This window comes from Triticum dicoccoides, chromosome 7B, assembly GCF_002162155.2.
Source record: "Triticum dicoccoides isolate Atlit2015 ecotype Zavitan chromosome 7B, WEW_v2.0, whole genome shotgun sequence".
Classification (NCBI taxonomy): Eukaryota; Viridiplantae; Streptophyta; class Magnoliopsida; order Poales; family Poaceae; genus Triticum; species Triticum dicoccoides.
The window spans coordinates 664,904,131-664,913,066 of record NC_041393.1 but is presented as its reverse complement, the minus strand read 5'-3'; positions in this window follow the sequence as shown (position 1 = coordinate 664,913,066).

The following is an 8,936-nucleotide window of genomic DNA, read 5'->3' as shown; positions in this document are numbered from 1 at the left end:
GACCTGCACCTCGTCTCCCTTGCAGAGCGCACGTTGTATTTGAACTTAGGCGAGCGTGATGCTGCAGCTAAGCCTCCGAATGGAAGGCTGGCTTACCACTCGGTAGGATTTGGTTTAACTTAGGCGAGTACTTGGACTGCAGCTAAGCCTCCGAGTGGAAGGCTGGCTTACCACTCGGTAGGATTTTGTTTAACTTAGGCGAGTGCTTGGACTGCAGCTAAGCCTCCGAGTGGAAGGCTGCCTTACCACTCGGTAGGATTTTGTTTAACTTAGGCGAGTGCTTGGACTGCAGCTAAGCCTCCGAGTGGAAGGCTGGCTTACCACTAGGTAGGATTTTGTTTAACTTAGGCGAGTGCTTGGACTGCAGCTAAGCCTCCGAGTGGAAGGCTGGCTTACCACTCGGTAGGATTTTGTTTAACTTAGGCGAAACGGATTTCGCAGCTAAGCCTTCGAGTGGGAGGCTGGCTCATCACTCGGTTAGGATTTTTTTACAGACTTAGGAGATTCAGATTCGCAGCCAAGCTACCCACTGGGGGATTGCTTTATGTGGACAAAAGTAATAACAATTACTGGGAAAATTATAAAGCTCTTGTCTTTGATAAATAAACTACAGAAGTACTTTTATTACAACTCATCCGAGTGAATACTTAAGTGTAAAAGGGGCGGAGAAGCTCCGCGTTCCAAGCTCGGGGCTCGTTGATCTGATGCTCGACATTGTAGAGACGATATGCTCCATTGTGGAGAACCTTGGTGACGATGAAGGGACCTTCCCAAGAAGGAGCAAGCTTGTGTGGTTTCTGCTGATCCACTCGGAGAACCAAATCTCCTTCCTGGAAGGCTCGACTCTTCACGTTTTTGGCGTGGAAGCGACGCAAGTCTTGTTGATAAATGGTCGATCGGATTAGGGCCATCTCCCTTTCTTCCTCTAAAAGGTCGACTGCATCCTGCCATGCTTGTTCTGCTTCAGCCTCGGTGTAGAGCTCGACCCGAGGAGCATTGTGGAGAAGGTCACTCGGCAAGACCGCTTCAGCTCCGTAGACCAAGAAGAACAGAGTTCTTCCAGTCGACCGGTTGGGCATGGTCCTTAACCCCCAAAGTACCGAGGGAAGTTCGTCGACCCATGCACCAGCCGCATGCTTGAGATCACGCATCAAACGGGGTTTCAACCCTTTGAGAATCAGGCCGTTGGCTCGTTCTGCCTGTCCATTCGACTGCGGATGGGCGACTGAAGCATAGTCGACTCGTGTGCCTTGAGACATGTAGAAAGCTCTGAATTCTTCGGAATCAAAGTTTGACCCGTTGTCAGTGATGATGTTGTGTGGGACTCCATATCTGAATATTAATTCTCTGATAAAGCTGACAGCAGTACCGGCATCGAGGTTCTTGATGGGTTTGGCCTCAATCCACTTGGTGAACTTGTCGACTGCTACCAGCACATGGGTGAAACCGCTTCTGCCTATTCTCAAAGGGCCGACCATATCCAACCCCCATACTGCAAAGGGCCAAACGAGTGGTATGGTTTTTAAAGCTGAGGCGGGCTTGTGTGACATATTGGAGTAAAATTGACATCCCTCGCACTTGTCGACTATCTCCTTTGCCATTTCATTCGCTCTTGGCCAATAAAATCCGGCTCGGTATGCTTTGGCCACAATGGTCCGGGAAGACGCATGATGGCCACAGGTCCCCGAGTGGATGTCATCAAGGATTATTCGACCTTCGTCTGGCGTTATGCATTTCTGACCAACTCCAGTCGCGCTTTCTCTGTACAACTGCCCCCTTATCACAGTAAAGGCTTTAGATCGGCGGACGATCTGTCGAGCCTCTTCTTCGTCCTCCGGGAGCTCTTTCCTCAAGATATACACAATATACGGTACTATCCAATCGGGAGTGATCACCAAAGCTTCCATGACCAGGTCGACCACCGCTGGAACTTCAACCTCAGTCGGATCCGTAACACTCTTGGGTTGCGGGGCTTCGTCGGTAAAAGGGTCTTCTATGACTGATGGAGTATGGATATGCTCCAAGAACACATCACTGGGGATGGCTTCTCTCTTGGATCCTATCTTCGCCAAATCATCAGCCGCTTGATTTTTCAATCGGGGTATATGGTGGAGCTCTAACCCTTTGAATTTCTTTTCGAGCTTCCTCACTGCATTGCAGTATCCAGTCATGGCTGGGCTTCTAACGCCCCACTCCTTCATCACCTGATTGACCACCAAATCTGAGTCGCCATAAACCATAGGGCGACGGACGCCGAGTGAAATGGCCATGCGCAACCCATACAAAAGTGCTTCATATTCTGCTTCATTGTTGGAGGAATCAAAGTGGATCTGGAGCACATATCTGAGCTTATCTCCTCAGGGTGAAACCAAAACTACCCCAGCACCAGAACCATTTAACATCTTAGAGCCATCAAAGAACATGGTCCAATGCTCCGAGTGAACTTGAGTCGGCTGCTGTTGTTCGATCCACTCGGCAAGGAAATCTGCTATAGACTGGGACTTAACGGCTTTCTTTGCCTCAAATTTGATATCAATGGGAAGGAGTTCAATCGCCCATTTAGCCACTCGACCAGTTGCGTCTCTATTGTGCAGAATCTCTGACAATGGTGCGTCGCTGACGACTGTAATGTCATGATCAGAGAAATAATGAGCAACCTTCTTCATGGTCATGTAGATCCCATATACGAGCTTCTGATAATGAGGATATCTTTGCTTCGATGGAGTCAAAACTTCAGAGAGAAAATACACTGGGCGCTGAACTTTGAAGGTTTTACCTTCCTCTTCCCGCTCGACCGTAAGTACTGAACTGACGACCTGTCATGTGGCTGCAATGTAAAGCAACAGAGGCTCTTTGCTGATTGGAGTAGCAAGCACCGGCTGGGTGGAGAGCAGAGCTTTCAGCTCGACAAATGCTGCATCAGCTTCTGGAGTCCACTCAAACTTGTCTGCCTTCTTCATCAGTCGGTAAAGAGGCAACGCCTTTTCACCGAGGCGAGAGATGAATCGACTTAACGCGGCCAAGCATCCGAGGCGAGAGATGAATCGACTTACCGCAATCTTCGAGCCTTTCTGGAAACACTCTTCTGCCTTCTTCCGGTTGCCAGTGATAGTGATCACGCCTTTGGGGCCAGGCATCTTTAATTTGAGGTACACATAACATGGTCGAGCCATGAAGCGGGCATAGGCTGGTCTTCCCAAAATAGCATGGTAAGCGCTCTAGAAATCCACGACTTCAAATGTCAGCTTCTCTTTGCGAAAATGCTTCGAGTCGCCGAACATTGTAGAGACGCCGAAAAATTATAAAGCTCTTGTCTTTGATAAATAAACTACAGAAGTACTTTTATTACAACTCATCCGAGTGAATACTTAAGTGTAAAAGGGGCGGAGAAGCTCCGCGTTCCAAGCTCGGGGCTCGTTGATCTGATGCTCGACATTATAGAGACGATATGCTCCATTGTGGAGAACCTTGGTGACGATGAAGGGACCTTCCCAAGAAGGAGCAAGCTTGTGTGGCTTCTGCTGATCCACTCGGAGAACCAAATCTCCTTCCTGGAAGGCTCGACTCTTCACGTTTTTGGCGTGGAAGCGACGCAAGTCTTGTTGATAAATGGTCGATCGGATTAGGGCCATCTCCCTTTCTTCCTCTAAAAGGTCGACTGCATCCTGCCATGCTTGTTCTGCTTCAGCCTCGGTGTAGAGCTCGACCCGAGGAGCATTGTGGAGAAGGTCACTCGGCAAGACCGCTTCAGCTCCGTAGACCAAGATGAACGGAGTTCTTCCAGTCGACCGGTTGGGCATGGTCCTTAACCCCCAAAGTACCGAGGGAAGTTCGTCGACCCATGCACCAGCCGCATGCTTGAGATCACGCATCAAACAGGGTTTCAACCCTTTGAGAATCAGGCCGTTGGCTCGTTCTGCCTGTCCATTCGACTGCGGATGGGCGACTGAAGCATAGTCGACTCGTGTGCCTTGAGACATGTAGAAAGCTCTGAATTCTTCGGAATCGAAGTTTGACCCGTTGTCAGTGATGATGTTGTGCGGGACTCCATATCTGAATATTAATTCTCTGATAAAGCTGACAGCAGTACCGGCATCGAGGTTCTTGATGGGTTTGGCCTCAATCCACTTGGTGAACTTGTCGACTGCTACCAGCACATGGGTGAAACCGCTTCTGCCTATTCTCAAAGGGCCGACCATATCCAACCCCCATACTGCAAAGGGCCAAACGAGTGGTATGGTTTTTAAAGCTGAGGCGGGCTTGTGTGACATATTGGAGTAAAATTGACATCCCTCGCACTTGTCGACTATCTCCTTTGCCATTTCATTCGCTCTTGGCCAATAAAATCCGGCTCGGTATGCTTTGGCCACAATGGTCCGGGAAGACGCATGATGGCCACAGGTCCCCGAGTGGATGTCATCAAGGATTATTCGACCTTCGTCTGGCGTTATGCATTTCTGACCAACTCCAGTCGCGCTTTCTCTGTACAACTGCCCCCTTATCACAGTAAAGGCTTTAGATCGGCGGACGATCTGTCGAGCCTCTTCTTCGTCCTCCGGGAGCTCTTTCCTCAAGATATACACAATATACGGTACTATCCAATCGGGAGTGATCACCAAAGCTTCCATGACCAGGTCGACCACCGCTGGAACTTCAACCTCAGTCGGATCCGTAACACTCTTGGGTTGCGGGGCTTCGTCGGTAAAAGGGTCTTCTATGACTGATGGAGTATGGATATGCTCCAAGAACACATCACTGGGGATGGCTTCTCTCTTGGATCCTATCTTCGCCAAATCATCAGCCGCTTGATTTTTCAATCGGGGTATATGGTGGAGCTCTAACCCTTCGAATTTCTTTTCGAGCTTCCTCACTGCATTGCAGTATCCAGTCATGGCTGGGCTTCTAACGCCCCACTCCTTCATCACCTGATTGACCACCAAATCTGAGTCGCCATAAACCATAGGGCGACGGACGCCGAGTGAAATGGCCATGCGCAACCCATACAAAAGTGCTTCATATTCTGCTTCATTGTTGGAGGAATCAAAGTGGATCTGGAGCACATATCTGAGCTTATCTCCTCGGGGTGAAACCAAAACTACCCCAGCACCAGAACCATTTAACATCTTAGAGCCATCAAAGAACAAGGTCCAATGCTCCGAGTGAACTTGAGTCGGCTGCTGTTGTTCGATCCACTCGGCAAGGAAATCTGCTATAGACTGGGACTTAATGGCTTTCTTTGCCTCAAATTTGATATCAATGGGAAGGAGTTCAATCGCCCATTTAGCCACTCGACCAGTTGCGTCTCTATTGTGCAGAATCTCTGACAATGGTGCATCGCTGACGACTGTAATGTCATCATCAGAGAAATAATGAGCAACCTTCTTCATGGTCATGTAGATCCCATATACGAGCTTCTGATAATGAGGATATCTTTGCTTCGATGGAGTCAAAACTTCAGAGAGATAATACACTGGGCGCTAAACTTTGAAGGTTTTACCTTCCTCTTCCCGCTCGACCGTAAGTACTGAACTGACGATCTGTCCTGTGGCTGCAATGTAAAGCAACAGAGGCTCTTTGCTGATTGGAGCAGCAAGCACCGGCTGGGTGGAGAGCAGAGCTTTCAGCTCGGTAAATGCTGCATCAGCTTCTGGAGTCCACTCAAACTTGTCTGCCTTCTTTATCAGTCGGTAAAGAGGCAACGCCTTTTCACCGAGGCGAGAGATGAATCGACTTAACGCGGCCAAGCATCCGAGGCGAGAGATGAATCGACTTACCGCAATCTTCGAGCCTTTCTGGAAACACTCTTCTGCCTTCTTCCGGCTGCCAGCGATAGTGATCACGCCTTTGGGGCCAGGCATCTTTAATTTGAGGTACACATAACATGGTCGAGCCATGAAGCGGGCATAGGCTGGTCTTCCCAAAATAGCATGGTAAGCGCTCTGGAAATCCACGACTTCAAATGTCAGCTTCTCTTTGCGAAAATGCTTCGAGTCGCCGAACACTACATCTAGAGCTATTTGACCGAGTGACTCAGCCTTCTTTCCAGGAATGACCCCGTGAAAACTCATGTTGCTGGAGCTGAGCCTGGACATTGGAATGCCCATCCCCTTGAGCGTCTCTGCATACAGTATATTCAACCCACTGCCGCCATCCATCAATACCTTCGTCAGTCGAGTGCCTTCGACAACTGGGTTGACCACCAGCGCTTGCCTCCCAGGGGTGGCAATGTGAGTGGGGTGATCGGATTGGTCGAACGTAATGGGAGTTTGCGACCATTTCAGATAGCTTGGTGTCGCCGGGGCGACCATATTTACCTCTCAATTGATCACTTTCAGTCAACTTTTGCTCTCTACATCAGCAAAAATCATCAGGGTGGAATTGACATGAGGCTACCCTCCATCACTGTCCTCCTTGTCCTCGGCCTTGTCCGACTCCTTCTCTTTGTCCTTGGGCTGTTTTCCTTGAAACTGCTGGATTAAGAGCCGGCACTGGCGAGTGGTGTGTTTCGGGTAGATGAAGTTACCCTCTTCATCTTTCTTCGTGTGGATGTGACACGGTAGATCCATCACGTAATTTCCTTCTTTATCCTTTACCTTCTTGGGGTTCCAAGATCCTTTGGGATTCCCTTTGAATTTGCCCTGAGTCACGGCCAGAGCCTCTCCAGGAGCGGCTGGCTCGGCCTTCCGCTTCTGCTTCCGACTGGAGTTTCCTTTTTCCGATTGACTCGGCTTATACTTGCCACTCCGAAGCCTGTCCTCTTCTTCACCGTTAGCGTATTTGGTGGCAATCTCCATTATTCGACTGAGGGTCATATCTCCGATTCGACCAAACTTCAGGCTCAACTCTCTGTTCTTGACACCATCCTTGAAGGCGCAGACCGCTTGATGGTCCGACACATTCTCCACGGTATGATGCAAACTGATCCATCTCTGGATGTAATCTCTCAATGTTTCACTCGACTTTTGTACGCAGACTTGCAGCTCCGTCAATCCAGCCGGTTGCTTGCAAGTTCCCTTGAACGTCCTGACGAACACTCGGGAAAGATCTTCCCAGGTGTAAATGCTGCTAGGAGCTAACTGATTCAACCACGCCCTGGCCGAACCCTCTAGCATGAGTGGTAAATGCTTCATGGCCACCTCATCATTACCACCACCAATCTGTACCGCCACTCGGTAGTCTTCAAGCCAAGTTTCAGGCTTGGACTCTCCGGTGAACTTACTTACCCCAGTCGTCAACCTGAAGTTGGGGGGTATCACTGCGGCTCTGATGGCTCTGCTAAAGCATTCTGGACCTGAAACATGGACTCGGCTGCTAGTGGGTACATCTCTGTCATGGCCACCTCTATGAGCTCTGTTCCGATCGACCAAACCTTGCACGATGATGGATCTCGCGTCAAAGCCTGGTTCTCTGGGGTCGACCGGAGCTCTCCGCCCAACACTGAGCTGGCGCTTGTCATCTTGCTGCCGATGGGTGTTAGACCCACTTCTCGGGGGAGGAGTGGGCACTCGACGCCTATCATCTCGATCAAATCAGTCATCATAGTGGTCCCGCCGGCCTTCACGTCCCACGCGCCTCGGAGGTGACCTTGGGCTGTGAGCCGACTGAACAGTATTCGCAGCGACGGATCGACTGTGAATCCTGTTGCGCGACTGTGACACAACTGAATTCTGATCTCCTGCCACCCGGAGCAAATCCCTGATCTACATCAAGCCTCTTCCAGCCTCCGACTGAGATGGCTGAATTGACTCCGCTATACGGGCTGCAGCTGCTAAATTCTGAATCGGGGTTTGATATACCTGAGTCGGTTGCGGAAAGAGATGACGTCGGCTGGAGTTAGGTACTCATTGACGCGCGCGCTCATCGAGTGCTCCCTGGAGGTTCTCCAGTCGAGTGCGTTCACCCAAGTTGGCCAAACGCGCCTCTTCCAAAGCACGAGCCTCAGGAGTTTCTCCTGTGATGGGAGTATGCAGGGCATCCATGTTCCGGCGGCGAAGATCTTCTCTCTGCTGAGAAGTGAGTGGCTCGGGCTGATATTCTTCATGGGCCCGAGCGGGATCGCCTCCATCGTCCATCCCGTCGATGCGGGGGAAACCGGGAGGGCTACGAGGCCCGTTGACCATCAGGACCTCAGCCGCTGGATCACTGCTATCGCACTCGGATGCAGTCTCTATGGAGCCAGTCGACAGATCGAACAGGCCGTAGAGAGATTCGTCGGGCTCAATTGTCGCGACTTGGGTGGTGGCCGATTGGCGATCCACTGCGTGTCTCACCCACCGCTGAAGCCTCGACCGACCGGAGCGCTTGCGCTGGCGGGAGACAGGGAGGGAGGACGACACAGGAGTCGACCGGTATGGGGTCGACGGCTGCCGCAGCAGGACGCCACGGGCACACGCCCGAAAGTGCATCGCCCCGCGGACGGGGAGCGCGTCGATGTCGAGTGGTGCCTCCTGGAGCCAAGCGGAGTCGTCGGCGATGAAAGCGAGCGCACTGAGACGGATCTCGCGGCCCTCGACCAGAGCTCCGCCAGAAACCATGATGAAGGCAATCGGAGAAATTGCAACTTCTCCAAAAAGTCGCTAAGACACCTGCCCCACGGTGGGCGCCAACTGTCGTGGTTCTAAGTCTGACAGTAGAATGGGGGATAGGAATGGAGAGGCAAGATCCTAGCTATGGAGTAGTTGTACACACGAGTGTTTTACGAGTTCAGGCCCTTCTCGGAGGAAGTAATAGCCCTACGTCTCAGAGCCCGGAGGCGGTCGACTGGTTTCTGTGTATATGAGTTACAGGGGTGCGAACCCTTTACACTGAGGAGGGGGTGGCTTATATAGAGTTCGCTAGACCCCTCCGGCCCTCGGTTATGTAGGGTTTAAAGTACATTAAGACAGGGGTTACTGGTAACGCCCTCATAAAGTGCCATGAAGATTATTAAAACTACT